This window comes from Aethalodelphis obliquidens, unplaced genomic scaffold, assembly GCF_003676395.1.
Source record: "Aethalodelphis obliquidens isolate GAN/ISIS:26980383/991018 unplaced genomic scaffold, ASM367639v1 scaffold3, whole genome shotgun sequence".
NCBI lineage: Eukaryota > Metazoa > Chordata > Mammalia > Artiodactyla > Delphinidae > Aethalodelphis > Aethalodelphis obliquidens.
Window position 1 is genome coordinate 18093012 of NW_020837947.1, and position 17056 is coordinate 18110067.

At 39.8% G+C, this 17056-nt stretch overlaps 1 long non-coding RNA gene across 1 annotated transcript in view; it reads left to right on the forward strand.

Moving 5' to 3' along the window:
* LOC113608074 (uncharacterized) overlaps positions 1–17056 on the forward strand; it is a 336338-nt gene that overhangs the window by 220317 nt on the left and 98965 nt on the right. Inside the window, exon 6 of the long non-coding RNA XR_003428206.1 lies at positions 4094–4196. This is a non-coding gene — a long non-coding RNA (uncharacterized LOC113608074). The remainder of the gene's footprint in view (positions 1–4093; positions 4197–17056) is intronic.

A 17056-nucleotide genomic window follows, 5' to 3' on the forward strand; every position in this document is an offset into this window, starting at 1 on the left:
TTCCCTGTGCTATATAGTACACCAGCAAAAGAGTTTCAGAAATAAAAATTAAGAAAACAATCTCATTTAAAATAGCATCAAAAAGAATAAAATACTTAGTAATAAATTTAACCAAGGAGGTATACTGAAAACAATAAGACATGGATGAAAGAAATTGAAGAGGACACAGATAAGTGGAGATATTCTGTGTTCATGGATTGGAAGAATTAATATTGTTAAAATATCCAGACTGCCCAAAATGATCTACAGATACAATGCTATCCCTGTCAAAATTCCAATGGCATTTATCACAGAATTAGAAAAGAAAATCCTAAAATGTGTATGGAACCACAAAAGATCCCAAATAACCAGTGCAATCTTGAAAAAGGATAAAGCTGGAGGCATCACACTTCCTGATTCCAAACTGTATTACAAAGCTGTAGTACTCAAAACAGTATGGTATTGGCATAAAGACACAGACATAGATCAATGCGGTAGAATAAAGAGCCCAGAAATAAACTGATGCCTATATGGTCAGTTAATTTTCAGCAAAGGAGCCAAGAATATGGGGAAAGGATACTCTCTTTAATAAAACAGTGCTGGGAAAACTGGATAGCCATGTTCAAAAGAGTGTCATTGAACTTTTATCTTACATCACTCACAAAAATCAACTCAACATGGATTAAATGCTTGAACATAAGACTTGAAACCATGAAACTCCTAGAAGAAAATATGGATGCTTTAATGATATGGGCAAAGGCCAAACTCCTAGGGTCACCAGTTTTCACAGTTCAGCTCTAGAAGATGATATTCAGTCAAACTCTATATGTGTCATTTTCCTGAGCTGAGCATCACAATACTTGGTGCAGTGCATGGCAGACCTGAAAACACCAGGCCTCAATTGAGTGAAATCCTTATTCAACTGGTTAGATTGGGTGCAAAACTAGAAGATAATTCCCATCTCAATAAGCTCATAGCTTGCTGGAAATTCATCCTTCTTGTTTTCTCTGGGGTAATTAGCCAAAATCAAGAGAATCACAGAGGTCAGAGAGTTAAAGTTCAGAGGGGGCCACCCTTTAGAAGTGCTGGGGTGAACTGAAATAATTGTGCACCTCTGGAAGATTAACCATTGTGTGAGGTTATCACAGGCCCTAGAGTCAGACTGTGCAGATTTGAATTTTGGCTCTGCCTCTTATTAGCTGTGTGACCTTAACTCTTCTGTGCCTCAGTTGCCTCATCTGTAATATGGGTATAAAATTGTACTTTCATCATGTTGTTGTAAGGCATACATATATGAGTTAATGTATAAAGGAATACATAAAATGAGCTAAAACATAGATTGAGACTTGGAAAAGTATCTGGCAATGGAGATACATTCAAATGTTGGCCATTTTATAATTTTCTTTATTTAAAAACGATCGATAGCCTGTTAGGTGGGTCCTGTACAACCTCAGGAAATAAAGACATTTTTCCTTGGTTACATCTGTTTCAGTTCCTTTATCTGTGCCCAATCCTACAGGGCTTTGCTGTCACCGAAGTTTCCAAGCTGCAAATTGAATTGATAAAATAATTCCCCATGATTGCTTAAGATCTTTCTCCCCAGGAACATTTGCATTTTTATAGGAGACTCTGGAAGATACAAAAACATCCTAGTTCTTATAATTAATTGCTGTTTCTGGCGTTTTGGGCAGGCCTGCTATGCTGTACAACTCCAGGGGGTGTCATACTTGGCAGCCAGTGATGGAAATAATTTGATATAGTGGTTTTCAAACCTTGCTCACTGGCATCTCTGGAATTATGTAGGGAATAGAAAGAGAAAACTCAAAGGGCCCTGTTTCCCCCTACCACCTATAGGATCTTCTGTCTGATTTCCATATTGGACATCTGTCTACTTTAAAAAGAAGGTTTAAAGTCCACAGGTTTAGGGTAAGATCACTTTTTTTAAGAGAATGAATTTATAGAATGGAAAGGTCTCACCAGGAGAGTATTGAAATCCTTGTGGCTTCGACAAAGCTAGTCTGCTCTGGGATAATGCATGGGATCCTCATGATCAAGTAGCCTGTTACTGTTCACAGTGTACATTTTCACTTCATCTTTGCCAGGTGATCCGGACCCCTTGTGGCTTGGTGAAAACCAAGTGTCATTGTGTGATTGATACAGTTGAATACTGAGACAGTTGATTTCTTCAAATGCCAAAGGTCTCTTGAATTTCCTATCCACAAATATGTTTATTTAGCAAATCAAAGGGATTTACATAAAACTTTATTTTCTGATTATGGAAAAAATAGAATAAAATTTTTACGTTCTCTCCATTCTCTACTTTTGACCTTTAGGATCTCAGCTTTCAGTCTTTTTTTTTTTTTTTTTAACGTTCACAGAACGTGCACACCTTTTAAATATGGTCATTCACTATTAGAACCTGAAGAGGGTACCTTGATCACCTCCCAGCAGGGAAGAGATTTCTCTTTATCACATGTCATAGAAGCCTACATCTTAAAATGCTGTGAATGGAAATATATTGTAAAGTTTCTTTAAAATACACAGCACATCCCGTAGAGACTGACATCTGAGAATTGCCTGAGTTAAGTTACATAAAATGCCCAAGATAGTGTAAGGTAAAGGTTGGGTCCTCATGTAAAAATGACAGGAAACATCAGCAGTGGAAAGATTGCAGGGGTGGAAAGAATGCCTATACTACTGGGTATTGTCTTTTCTCATCAAAAGCCTTATTTTCCCTTCCTGTGAGTAGATCTGAGCCCCATCCACTTTACTGTTCCAACCAGTAATGTTCACTGCTTCTGATACTTACTCTGCTTCACTGGCCTATTGTGATGAATCATCAACACAGAACACAGTAAGCCCCCATTAATTCATACCTGGGAATGACTGGCCAAAATAACTGAGTAGGACATTGGTTGTGCTTTCAAGGTGGAAAGGGATCAAGAACTGTCTGTGATCCCCAATCCTGGTCAATCCTTTAAACAGATTCAAAAGGGAGCTTGTAGTTTGCTTGTATTTATGAATTTTGTAGTTTTCTTGTGTGGATGACTTTCTACCTTGCAATGGAGTGATGGTTGTGATGGAGCATAGGAAGGAGCACGTTCATAAGGATATTCACCAGCAAATGGGGGGTGTTTGCCAGTCTCCAGACATCCATAAAACACTTGTGGTTTCTCGTAATTATCCCGTTTCTTCGACTTAGAACAGAGCTGTCCAATGAATTTTTTTGCAGTGATGGAAATATTCTTCTACACTGTCCACTATGGTCACCACTAGCCACATGTGGTTATTGAGCACTTGAAGCTAGTGTGACTGAAATTTAAATTTTATTTCAGTTTGCTTAACTTTAATTTAAATAGCCACATGTGGCTATAGGCTACTGTATTCAGACAGGGCAGATAGAATGTTTTATTCAGTTCATCTCAGTCAACATTCTGTCAAAATTTACGAGGTCCACCTGCGCTGAGGTTTCTCCTGAAGTCTCCAGCTAAAAGACTTCCTTGTGTTAGTTACTGAGCACTGTAACTGGACCCTAGAAGTGGTACATATCTATCTTGCCCCATATTGTTCTTTCTGTCACCCCTGACCCCACTCCAGATGTTAAGAAATTTATTGAGAGAAGGGACTAATTAGAGAGCTTGTGCTTAATAAAAACTCAATGAGCATTTGTTGAATAAATGCAGAGTTGCACCAACCATAAATGACTGAATGCTAACTTATGTACTGCAGAAAGCGTAGATATTACTAGGCAACAGATACATACCCATTGAGGTTCATGCGTTCAAAAGTGTAGCCAGTTAGATGGCACGTGTCCTGGCTGTGTGAGAGAAACTGGGTCAGTAGAATAGGTGGGAGAGAATGACTAATTCATAAAGTGACCACAGGGTGTTAGCCTATTTTATTTGGCTTGGAGGCAAAAATAATTGTGGAGACCGGAAGTACTAATGATTTTTATTAAAGTAAATGAGGGGGCGTGGCCACTCAGTACACTAACACTTTATGAAGAATTCTGGGATCAGTCCTGGTAAAATAGTGATAAATTCATCCTAACCCACGCTTTTTTCCAGAATTAGTTTGTAAAATGATGAACTCTCACTTCCTAAATTTTCTGCAGATGCTACCATTGCTGGGGAAATGTCACTGTTAGAGAATAGAAAACTGTTATTCCAAAGAGTACTGAAGACTGACTGAATGAGGTCTGGAGCATTATTGAAATGGTAAGATAAACTCAAGTACTTTCTGATAAAAGAAAAATTCTTTTTAAAAAATGTGGTCCCTTCTGAATTATGGCCAAATGTCACCGAATCATTTTCAGTGAAATTTTATCTGTTAATGGGGAGGAGATGGGACGAGGCTCTGAGCTCCTCCTGGCAACCCTGCAGCTGAGGCTGTTCTCCCTTGAGATAGCTGGTAATGGAAGCAGCTGAAGCTGGAGGTCATTAACATTTTGAGAACACCACAAACTGACACTGTGTAATATTATGACATTTCATCCCGAGACATTTAATCTCTTTTAATCAGTGTTTATGTTGGGGATACTTCACAGTTATTTGCTTTTGCATAAAAATGGAACACTTTGGCATGTCATTAACATAAGACTGGTTTACTTTATTACTCATTGCAATTGTTTCTAGATCTCTCTCTCTCCCTCCCTTCCCCTTCCCCTGTACCTCTCTCCTCTCCCTTCCTCCTTTTCTTCTCTTTTCCCCCTTTTCCTCTCTTCATCGTTTCTGGCTTTTGCTTTCACCTACGCTTTTTTTTTTTTTTTTTTAATGCGGTACGTGGGCCTCTCACTGCTGTGGCCTCTCCCGTTGCGGAGCACAGGCTCTGGATGCGCAGGCTCAGCGGCCATGGCTCACGGGCCCAGCCACTCTGCGGCATGTGGGATCTTCCTGGACCGGGGCACGAACCCATGTCCCCTGCATCAGCAGGCGGACTCTCAACCACTGCGCCACCAGGGAAGCCCTCACCTATGCTATTTTTGAAAGCCCTTTCAATTTTTCCCTTTGCTGATATTCTTCCTGGGATGTTAGTGATCTGAGGTTCTCAGGCTACCTTCTTAGTAAACTTCCGTTGGAGAGTCTGGAAGAAAACCCACCTCACCTCTCTGAAAAATGCTCATGGTCCCCATCGTCCTAAGTTAGGAGCCACTTGTTCCCCTCTGAATGTTCCTCCAGCCAGGGATGACTTCCCTGCACGTACTTTTCTCCTCCCCTAACCCTAACACCCCACCCCACTCCCCACCCGCTACCCCCCACTTTGCTTCTCTCATTTGCTTCAGATATTGTCGTAAGCTTCCAGCATCTGTCCTCATGTCACCAATTCTTTTTCCTCCTTGTGAGTGAGGTGCTTTGTCTTACTTCAAAGCTACTTCAACTTTTCTTCCCCCCGCAAAACCTTTTCATTAAATGCAAAACTGATAATTGTTGATTATTTTATATTAGAGAAAGGATATATTCCTGAACGTAAGCAAGTGGTTCCACATTTCAACCCATGAACTAGGTGTAATTTTCTTTATTTAAAACAAATGAGCATTTATGTTAAAATTATAAATCTCTTATTGTGCCAGGTCATCAAAACCTAATCTCAGTTTAGGGAAGTGTTTCTCAACCTTGACCTTGCTGACATTTGGGGCTGGGTGATTCTTTGTTTGGGGGGTGCCATTTTGTGCACCGTAGAATGTTCAGCAGCATCTCTGACCTCTGCCTATCAGATTCCAGCAGCACCCCCCACTTGTGACAGCAAAACATGTCTCCAGGTATCGCCAAATGTCTGCTGGGGAGCGAGATATTCCCACATTGAGAGCCCATGTGTTTAGTGGAGTGCCTCTTCCTTTCTGTGGGGTGATGTCTAAGAGCGAAGGCAGAGACTTGAGGGATGGAGAAGACCTTTCCTTGAAATCATTCTTCATCTACATAGACTCAAAGGAGGCGTCTCTATTCCCATTTTGACTTTGGGCCCCTGGTGCGTCTACTACGATCTTACAAATGACTTTCAGAGCAGCTGTCTCTGCTCTGCTCTCAGGCGCAAAGCTCTTCCTGCATTATTGCAAGATACTCTGTTACGTGGCCTCAGGCCTGTCCTGGTGCCATGCTGGGGAGCCAGGCTGAGGGACAGGACACAGGAATCTTGCTGGTTCCAGGCACCCCCTGGGGCTAGGGGCCCAGTTCTGTCTGATCTGGGATTCCCAGTTCCGTCTGCCGAGACCGTTCTGTAGGAAACAGAGCTTAGGAACCCACCATCATTTAACTTGGATTCTGCCGTGGCTGCTCTTGTTCCCCGCAGTCATGACCACTTTTATGTAGTCTGAGGACAAGCTGGCCTGGCTCTTCATCTGGCTTTCCAGAGATAATGTTTTATGGCTTGGGGGTTACATACTTCATAGTGATGCTTTTAACACCAAAAAGATTTTCTCTGCCATATTATCCCTTCCCTGAGGCAATGACTTCTACTGAATGAATGGGTGGGAATAAAAAGATACAAGAAAATGAGAGAAAAAAGTTTTGGTTAAAAATTTCAATTATTAAAAAAACAACAAGGCTTCCCTGGTGGCGCAGTGGTTGGGAGTCCACCTGCTGTTGCAGGGGACACCGGTTTGTGCCCCGGTCCGGGAAGATCCCACATGCCGCGGAGCGGCTGGGCCCGTGAGCCATGGCCGCTGAGCCTGCGCATCCGGAGCCTGTGCTCCACAATGGGAGAGGCCACAACAGTGAGAGGCCCGCGTACCAGGAAAAAAAAAAAAAAAATCACTTTTTTATTTCAGTGCTATATTACCATAGAAATATAAATATTTGGAAAACTAGATAAAGAGTCATTTTATCCTCAGCCTATAGAAGGATGATTAGGACTGTTGGGGAACAAGATATTCCCTGGGAAGCAAAGAGCTTAGCTGATGGTGGACTCCTGAGCTGGGTGTCGTGTGGGTAGGATTCCCACGATGGAATTGGGAATTTAAGATGACGTAGTATGATTTCACCTGTGCGCTGTGGTTTTGCTTTGGTTAATGAGCCAAGGGTTCCTTAGTAATCCTCTGCAGTTCTGGGCATCTGGTGATCATTGCTCTTTGCAAGGCCTCTGGTCCACTCCTCACTCCCAATTCCCCAATGTATATTTGGTTTATATTCTTCTTTTCTAAAGTATTAGTGTAAGCCATGAATTATTTCATGAGTTGTAATTTACATAGATAGTATTGGGTTCCTTATTTTTTTCACTCAGCCCTCTGTATTTAGAGTATGATGGGTCTAAACTGTTATCTCTGTTTTGTTTTAAAGTGCGTTCCTCTGATTACCAATGGTTTTCGGCCCCTATCATATATTGGGTTTCTTTGGCTCTGAATTGGCTCAGATATCCTTTACTCATTTTTAGAATTTGAGCTTCTTATGCTTTTTTCATATGCATGAGTTTCTTGTATATTTAGATAATCATTTCCTTGTGGTTTTATTCCTGGCAAATATCATCTCTCTGCAACAGCTTTATGTTAACTTGATTCACAGAAATTCTTAATTTGATGTGATTAAAACTATTAATGATGCTTTTGGAATTTTAAGTTCTTCCCTAACCCTAGGGCACATTATCTTCTGCCTTGGTTTCTTTTGGCTTATTTCTTTAATATACGTGGATTCCATTCTTATAGGTGATAATAGGTATGGATTTTTTTCCATAATGAGCAGCTTTCCTATCATCGTTCACTAAACAGTGTGACTTGTGGTACCACCTTTATTATGCAGTAAATTCTGAGATACGAGTCTGTCTTACAGCCATCCTGGTCTGTAGGTCGATTTGTCTATTTTTGTATTAATATTATACTGTTTGCATTATAATGACCTTCTAGTAAGTCTTAGTAACTGTTAGGCCAAGTGTTCCATCTCATATGCTTATCATGGTGATGTTGTCTAGAATCATTAACTCAGGGCTGCTTGTAAGCATCACTTTGGGGACTAGGATTTCAACATATGAATTTTTGGGGAGATACAAACATTTAACCCATAGCATAATGACAGAGAGTACGTGAATCAAGGGAAACTCTTGAACGTTGCTGGTGAGAGTGTACAAAGATACAACCAGTAGGAAAAACAAGTTGGTACTATGTTATAAAGCTTAACATGCACCTTGTCCATAATACACCAGTTCTATTCCTGTATGCATTATATACCACAAAGAAATAGTTGTTTATGTATCCAAAAAAGAGATAGAAGAATATTTGCACCAGTAAATAACCAACAAATTGGCAATAACAAAATGTGCTTAGGAAAATGAATGAACAAATTATACAATATTTGTGTAATGAAATATCTTTTCAACAGTGAAGTTGAACTACAACAATGTGTATCACCAAGGGTAAATTAAAAAGTATTATTAAGCGGTAAAAACAAGAGTGAAAAGAATGAATTTAAGATTTCAATTTTATAAATTTCAAAAAATAAGCAAAACTAACATGTATTAAAAAGTGTGATTAGGGGCTTCTCTGGTGGCGCAGTGGTTGGGAGTCCGCCTGCCAATGCAGGGGACGCGGGTTCGTGCCCCGGTCCGGGAGGATCCCGCATGCCGCGGAGCGGCTGGGCCCGTGGGCCATGGCCGCTGGGCCTGCGCGTCCGGAGCCTGTGCTCCGCGAGGGGAGAGGCCACAAAGGAGAGAGCCGCGCGTAAAAAAAAAAAAAAAAAAAAAAAAAAGTGTGATTAAACTGGAGAGGTTGTGGAGAAAAGGAAACCCTCCTACACTGTTAGTGGGAATATAAATTGGTGCAGCCACTACGGAGAAGAGTATGGAGATTCCTCAAAAAACTAAAAATAGTGTTGCCATATGATGCAGCAATCTCATTCCTCGGCATATATCCAGACAAAACTGTAATTCGAATAGATACATACATCCCTATGTTCATAGCAGCACTATTTACAACAGCCAAGACATGGAAACAACCTAAATGTCCATCGGCAGATAAATGGGTAAAGAAGATGTGGTATATATATATATACACACACATACATACATACACACACAATGGAATATTACTCAGCCATAAAAAATGAAATAATGCCATTTGCAGCTACCTGGATGGACCTAGAGATTATCATACTACTCCAAGTAAGTCAGAAAGAGAAAGGCAAATACCATAGGATATCACCTATATGTGGAATCTAAAATATGACACAAATGAACTTATCTATGAAAGAAACAGACCCACAGACATAGAGAACAGACTTATGGTTGCCAAGGGAGAGGAGAGGAAGGGGAGGGTTGGATGGGGAGTTTGGGGTTAGCAGATGCAAACTATTATATATAGAATGGATAAACAACAAGGTCCTACTCTATAGCATAGGAAACTATATTCAGTATCCTGTAGTAAACCATAATGGAATGGAATTTAGTAATAAACTCACAAACTCAGGTTACTGAGTTTTATTGATGAAGAATGAGAAAGGAGAAAAGGATGATGGAGAACAAAGAAGTGTCAGTGGTTTGGATATTTTCTTTTTTAATTGGTGGTTGTTCATGGGTTTTTGCTTTTCTTTTATGTTCATAACTTGTATATGTCACATACATTCCTTTCACATATCAGATATTCCAAAATAAAAAAGTCCAAGGCAAGTACACTTATTAAAATGACAAAAATTGTCAACATGTACTATTTTTTCCATTATTCTAAAATAATCCCTTCCTCCTTGAAAATCACTTTCTGTCTTCTTTTACCTCCTTTGTTCCTTTTTTAAGATCAAATTTTATTGTTTTATTTTGTATTTATTTTACTTTATTTTATTTTATTTTTTTTTGCGGTACACGGGCCTCTCACTGTTGCGGCCCCTCCCGTTGCGGAGCACAGGCTCCAGACGCACAGGCTCAGCAGCCATGGCTCATGGGCCCAGCCACTCCGCGGCATGTGGAATCCTCCTGAACCGGGGCACGAACCCGTGTCCCCTGCATCGGCAAGCGGACTCTCAACCACTGCGCCACCAGGGAAGCCCCTGTATTTATTTTAGTTTAAGTTTTTAATCTGTTTACTCCACTTGATTGTAAGATTTATGCCCCAATTATTTTCCATTTGATCCCCTCCTATCCATTTCCCATTTTCTTGGAGCTGCAGTGTGCTTTCAGAGACTGAAGACTATATCACCTTAAATTGTTTGCTCTCATACTTTCAGTTGGATTTGGCCAATGGAAAGCCCTGGTAAACTAGAGAGTGAGAAGAGAGAGAGATTGAGGAGCCTTTTCCTGCAATTTCCTTGTCTTTGGGCAGCACCTGTATCCCTTGTACTATAGTTTCTTCCAGGCATCTCTTCCTCCATGTCTCAAAGTCTCATTGGTTTACCATTATGTCCTGCTCGCCCATCCAACTTTAGATGTGGTGGCAGCTTCTCACTCTTGCTGGCCTTGGGGTGCCTCAACTCTCCTTATCTTGTTCTGAAACATTTCTTAACATATCTAAGCAGCTCCTTCATTAAAACCACTTAATTGGTACCATCTGGGGTAAAGTTTTCTTACTGTCAGAATCTTGTTATACACTTGGTCTACCTCAGTCACTGCTGTTTCTTCAACATCTAGAATAATACCTAACGTCACAGTAGTAACTAAAAAAAATTGTTTTTCTAAAGAAAGAAAGAATGAGGACAAATACAAAAGGTGCACTCATAGTACCTTAGAATTTGAAAGGACTTTGATGGACATGTCATCCAACTTTTCCTGTTATAGGTATGGAAATGGAACCTGGATGAAACCAAGTTCACTGGAGAGGAAGTCTAGTCCCCCGTGTATAGCACTAGGTACTGATAGATGTCTTCACGAATAACAGCACAGAAAATTACCACATGATTGTGTCCCACCAGCAGCATCTGATTAGGTCAGGGCTGGGAAACAGACATCTGTATTATGGATCTATCTATCGGCTAGTAGCAGCCCATGAGAAATCTGGCATGAGAACTCTACCCAAACAAAATGATGACTAAAGAACACTTAATCAGATTCTCTTCCTTGGAGAATTTGAGTGCGAAATACAAAGGGTGTTCCAGTTGGTGATGAAGGCTGATACTGGAAAAGATACAGAAGTCAGGTATCAGAGATGATAAGCTGGCAGGGGTCAAGAGAAACTGAGTATGTAGAGACTGTGAATACATTCAAGTTCAAAGTACAGGTATCATGAGTAAGCAGAAACTAAAAGATATCTAGCAGTAGAGCTAGAGAGAGGAGCTGAGTTACAATATTGGCAAGAGATTGTCTAACTAAAGAACAAGTTAATGTTGGTAGTAAAATGACTTTGGATCTTAAACCATCGTCTAATTCTCAAACTCTATTCTTCTCCTTTGAGATCCAGAATATATCTGTTACTGGGTTAGCAAAGATTCCCTTAGTCCTTTTTTCCATATATATTTTTACAACAAACCCTCATTATCTTAAGTTCTAACAGCTACAAAAAGGTGGAAAAACCAAAGCTCGGCTCCCAACCTAGTATTTTTCCCACATATCACTCACATTGAGTTATCAATCAAAATGTTTAATCTCATTTGTGATTTCTTCCTAATTCCAGCCTAGTTTAGAGAAAGTTTAAAAACCTATTCTTTGATAGTTTCACCATGCAGTAATTGCAGTCTAATATTTCCTTTCTTTCACAACTCTGTGTGAGTTTTGGAAAATATTGATCAATGGCACAGGATAGAAAGCCCAGAGATAAACCCACGCACATATGGTCACCTAATTTATGACAAAGGAGGCAAAAATACACAAAGGAGGCAAGAACATTCAGTGGAGAAAAGACAGCCTCTTCAATATGTGGTGCTGGGAAAACTGGACAGCTACATGTACAAGAATGAAATTAGAACACTCCTTAACACCATACACAGAAATACATTCAAAATGGATTAAAGACCTAAATTAAGACTGGACACTATAAAACTCTTAGAGGAAAACATAGGAGAAACACTCTTTGACATAAACCACAGCAAGATCTTTTCTGACCCACCTCCTAGATCAATGAAAATAAAGACAAAATAAACAAACATGACCTAATTAAACTTAACAGCTTTTGAACAGCAAAGGAAACCATAAACAAGACAAAAAGACAACCCTCAGGATGGGAGAAAATATTTGCAAATGAAGCAACAGCCAAAGGATTAATCTCCAAAATATACAAACAGCTCATGGAGCTCAATATCAAAGAAACAAACAACCCAATCCAAAAATGGTGGAAGGCCTAAATAGACATCTCTCCAAGGAGAACATACAAATGGCCAAGGGGCACATGAAAGGATGCTCAACTTCACTAATTATTAGAGAAATGCAAATCAAAACTACAATGACGTATCACCTCACACTGGTCAGAATGGCCATTATCAAAAAATGTACAAACTATAAATGCTGGAGAGGGTGTGGAGAAAAGGGAACCCTCTTGCACTGTTGGTAAGAATATAAATTGATACAGTCACTGTGGAGAACAGTGTGGAAGTTCCTCAAAAAACTAAAAATAGAACTACCATATGACCTAGAAATCCCACTATTGGGCATATACCCTGAGAAAACCATAATTCAAAAGGACACATGTACCCCAGTGTTCATTGCAGCACTATTTACAATAGACAGGACATGGAAACAACCTAAATGTCCAACGACAGATGAATGAATAAAGAAGATGTGGTATATATATACAATGGAATATTACTCAGCCATAAAAAGAAACGAAATTGAGTTATTTGTAGTGAGGTGGATGGACCCAGAGTCTGTCATACAGAGTGAAGTAAGCCAGAAAAAGAAAAACAAATATTGTATATTAATGCATATATGTGGAATCTAATAAAATGGTACAGATGAACCTATTTGCAGGGCAGGAGTAGAGACACAGACATAGAGAACGGACATGTGGACACAGGGTGGGAAGGAGAGAGGGTGGGACAAATTGGGAGATTAGGAATGACATATATACACTACAGTGAATAAAATAGATAGCTAGTGGGAACATGCTGTAAAACACAGGAAGCTCAGCTCGGTGCTCTGTGATGACCTAGATGGCTGGGAAGAGGGGTTGGGAGGGAGGACCAAAGAGGGAGGAGATATATGTATACATATAGCTGACTGACTTAATTGTACAGCAGAAACTAACACAACATTGTAAAGCAATTATACTCCAATAAAAAAAATTAAAAAGAAAAGGAAAAAAAATATTGACAACAAACAGAAGGTGTTCCGATGGGTAGACTCAAATTCCCCCAAATCCATTATATATAGTTTTTTACAGATTATCTAAATTTTAAGTGAAGAAATAGAAAAATATCAACCTCTGGGAGATGACAGTGAGGAGGGTTACCTAAAAGATCAGTTATTTCATTCTTTCAAAATTTTAATCTCTAGTAGCCAAAATCCCAAGCAGAACCACTCTGAGAATAGAATCTTAGGGGGAGATGCAGCTCAGTAGCGGAACAAGACAGAGAATGAAGTGATAATGCATGAAGCAGAGAGGACTCAGAAGGCAGCAGCATTAGGATTGTATAAAGAGCAGCCTGGGAGAGAGGAATTCATGCTTTTGGGCAGATTCATAAAGGGGTGATTAGTATGAGCAAAATGTAGGAGTGTCATTTATCTTGATTGTCCCAAAGCCCTTGATAGAATATTTTCCTGAAGACTCTTTCACAAAAAGTGAACTCAAATTGCCTTGAAAATTGGCTGATGAGCCCAAAAAAAAAAAAAAAAAAAAAAAAGAGCAAATGTATCTAGTTTTAGGGAAGTAGCTGAAAATGATAAAGAACTGACATCATTTTTTTCGTCTTCTCACATTTTCAAAAGTTAGCTGAGAAAGTAGTTTTCAAAATATGTGATGAGCTAAACTTATTGTGTGTTAGGTTCCCTGAGTGCAGTGGCCATATATTCTGAGCCAAAGTGAGGAAGGACTTATGTTGCTTCTGGGTGCAAGAGGTGGCGAGATGCCATTTGGAAGCCAACTTATTAGAATTTCTGCCACATTCTTTACCGTGTATAGGAATTTCAGGACAAACTTTTTTTTTTTTTTTTTTTGCGGTACACGGGCCTCTCACTGTTGTGGCCTCTCTCCCATTGCGGAGCACAGGCTCCGGACGCGCAGGCTCAGCGGCCGTGGCTCACGGGCCCAGCCGCTCCGCGGCATGTGGGATCTTCCCAGACCGGGGCATGAACCTGTGTCCCCTGCATCGGCAGGCAGACTCTCAACCACTGGGCCACCAGGGAAGCCCCTAGGACAAACTTATAAATAAAGATAATTCGAAAAAATTCTAGACGTATGTTTTCAAGCAGTGAGATTTGTGATTACTGATATCAAGGAGCTTAGAATCTGAGATAAGGAAGTTGAGATGTGCTCACCACACCTTAAACATGATAAAACAATTTCAGAAACCTGGAGATAACAGAACATATTAACATCATTTCTGGTTTTCTTTTTTCTCTCCATTCTAACCCTTTCTTCTTCTAATCTGAGAGGGTTTAAAATGTAAATTGGATCATGTCATTAACCTTAAAATCCTTCAAAGACCTTCCATTGCACTTTGCAAATAATTCAGAGATCTTGTTAATCATTGTATTTTCTACTAGTCTCTACCTAGATGGTAGTAGGAATGTAGTGACAATTCCTATCAATAAAAGTAGTTAACGTGGCTGACATAGAAAGCGGACTGTAAAACATCAGCTATTTCAGTGCTTGGGTCTGATTGGTTCACCAAAACCAAGGGTGCATTTCATTTTGACCACATTATAACCACTCTAAATGGTTATGCCAGTTGTGATCTGCACAACTTGAAGGGTATTGACTGAAGGAAAAATGCAAGAGTTGTGAGTTAAGTTTTATTCAGGGCCTTACTGAGGACTAGAGCCTGGGAGACAGTCACTCAGTAGCTCTGAGGAAGTTGTTCTGAAGAGGGGAGAAGCCAGTTTATATGTGATTTTTTGGCTAGAGAACCTGTGCTCTCAAGTATATATCTTGGTGAAAGATTACTGCTAGTCAAGAAGAGATATCTCAGGTTAATGATCCTAGTGCTTTTCTATGTAGGAGAAGATGCAAGAATCTGGGTTCATTAAAATTCTTCCAGAGGGCTTCCCTGGTGGTGCAGTGGTTGAGAGTCCGCCTGCCGATGCAGGGGACATGGGTTCGTGCCCCGGTCCAGGAGGATCCCACATGCCGCAGAGCGGCTGGGCCAGTGAGCCATGGCCGCTGAGCCTGCACGTCCGGAGCCTGTGCTCCGCAACGGGAGAGGCCACAACGGTGAGAGGCTTGCGTACCACAAAAAAAAAAAAAAAAAATCCTTCCAGAGATATACATCTATCTAAGGGGGCTGCTTGTCCAAAGCACAGAGTGCCTCATACTGTTACCTTAATTTCCTCTCAGAGTGCACTGCTGGTCAGGACTGCAGCAGGTTGCAATTTTAACCCTTACAGAGTTGAGTAGTAGACAGAAATGCTCTTTGTTCTTCTCTGTTTTCACTTCTACAGTGGGTACATAGGTATCTGAGAGCTTTCCCACATGTAAGAAGTCTGTGAGTTTTCAGAGCCTTGAAAGTGGGTGCTTAGCTTTATTTGTCTTTCTGTTCCTTACAGAGTCTATTATTTTACCTGAGACTGAATTGGGAATTAGTTCATATTTATTCATTTAATGGAATTTTAAAATAATCATGTATGTTCTTATATGTTCTCATTTTGAAATAATTTCAGTTTACAAACTAATATTTTTTTAATTTTTAAAATTAATTAATTTATTTTTGTCTGCATTGGGTCTTCATTGCTGTGCACAGGCTTTCTCTAGTTGCGGTGAGCGGGGGCTACTCTTCGTTGCAGTGCACAGGCTTCTCATTGCAGTGGCTTCTCCTGTTGCGGAGCATGGGTTCTAGGCATGCAGGCTTCAGTAGTTGTGGCATGCAGGCTCAGTAGTTGTGGCGCACGGACTTAGTTGCTCTGCATGTGGGATCTTCCTGGACCAGGGCTCAAACCCATGTCCCCTGCACTGGCAGGCGGACTCCCAGCGACTGCGCCACCAGGGAAGTCCCCAAAGTAATATTAATATTTTAATAATGCATACTTGGTCAGTTTATTTTAAAAAGTCAAAACAAAGCATCATAAAAATGACTCCTATATACATTAAAAATGTTAAATTTTAAGACATGAAGTGTACATTCATTCAACAATCTTTTGAGATAGCGCTCAGGCCTATTCTTTGACCATTTATACTCTATTCTTTGTGCCCATTGATAAAAGTTCTGATTTATTTTATTACATTAATCATAAGGTATGACCCTAAATTTCCATATTCTTGAAAGTAGAATAAGAAGTTAGATACTTCTGACACAATACCAGTGTCAGAATCCCTTTAGATTTTTTATCTTCTTTCCCCTTAACCTTATATAATTGTCTTGTCTGCAACTCATTTGATAGTGAATTTTTGCCTATTTCTGAATCTTTCTAAACCATTCAACCGCAAATTGATGGAAACAATTCAATTTCTCCCACTTAACATTTTTAGTTTATTTAATAGTAAATTTAATTACATACTTATAGTTACCAGTAAAATCCACCTAAAGAGTTTGGGAAGAGACATCAACTCATAGTAAGCATATCACTCAAAGATAGGAACAGAATGTCAACATTCAAAAGGTGTATTCGTGTGAGCGTTCATCCTGTAGCAGAGAGCTGTGGGTAAGCAGAATCTGTTAACCTGAGGTCAGTTTGGAGAACTTCTGTTGTTTTGTAATTATAATTACATTGTAATTACATGATTAATAAGAATGTCTAAATAATGAATAGAGTCTAAAAGAGTAAACACAACATATCCTAAAGAGTCTCAATATTTAGGCTACAAAGAACTCTACACTCTGGACCACACACTGATCTTAGCTAATTTGGGGTATGACTATGGCTTTAAGATGAAGGAGTGCAACCATTAAATTTGTGAATCAGGATCCTTTGTACACTATTCATTTAAGAAAGTCTTGACTTCAAAAAGTGGTGACTGAAGATGGTTTTCAAGAGCAAGTGGAAGAAAAGTGTGAAATTCACAATCATTTACACTTTGATGCTAATGGCGTCAATGAAAATAACTTTTGCACATAGCACATTTAAAAGGGTTTTCAGGAACGTTATCTCA